The following is an 872-nucleotide window of genomic DNA, read 5'->3' as shown; positions in this document are numbered from 1 at the left end:
CGGTGTTTGTCTCCTGATGTGTGCGGATGGCATTTATCTCTGACATGTGTAGATGGGAGTTTGTCTCTGGATGTGTCCAGGCAGTCTATATATCCGGAAGGGAGTTTGTCACCGGACACGTCTGAGCAGTGTTTGTCTCTGGCCAGCTTGGCTTCGGACGTGTTCGCGCAGAATTTTTGTTTGGGTGAGAGTTTGTCTCTCGACTGTTTTATCTCCCGACATGTCAGGTAGGTGTTTGTATCTGGGTGGTATTTATAGCATGACTGGTAGAAATGGATTTCAGATGTTATTTTGTTTCCATCTTCACTATTATTCTACGCAGAATCATTTTGATAACAGTATGAATCAAAATTGATGCTCCACCAAAAATTTCCCTGTGCTTCCTCTCACCTCTCTCTGCCATCCCTTCCCCCCCCGAAACTTCTTCACTCTCCCTCCCTCCTCTATCTCTTCACTCTCCACCCACACACACCTCTCTATATCACCACTGTTTTTTCCCCTTATCTCAGTGTTCCCATCAGCAAAGCGACAGGTGGCATTTGCTCATTACATATAAGTTTGTACAAAATAAATGTTTGCATTATGATTGGTGTGAATCATTACCCAGCAACTCTGACAAAATTCTCTGTAAAGACATGTGGAGATTTTTTATATATATATATATATATATATATATATATATATATATATATATATATATATATATATATATATATATATATATATATATATATATATATATATATATATATATATATATATATATATATATATATATATATATATATATATATATATATATATATATATATATATACATATATATATATATATATATATATACATATATATATATATATATATATATATAT

Source organism: Eptatretus burgeri, unplaced genomic scaffold (assembly GCF_056783735.1).
Source record: "Eptatretus burgeri isolate ZD-2024b unplaced genomic scaffold, Ebu_testis_v1 Ebu_testis_scaffold_664, whole genome shotgun sequence".
NCBI classification, from domain to species: Eukaryota; Metazoa; Chordata; class Myxini; order Myxiniformes; family Myxinidae; genus Eptatretus; species Eptatretus burgeri.
This window is presented reverse-complemented; position numbering follows the sequence as displayed.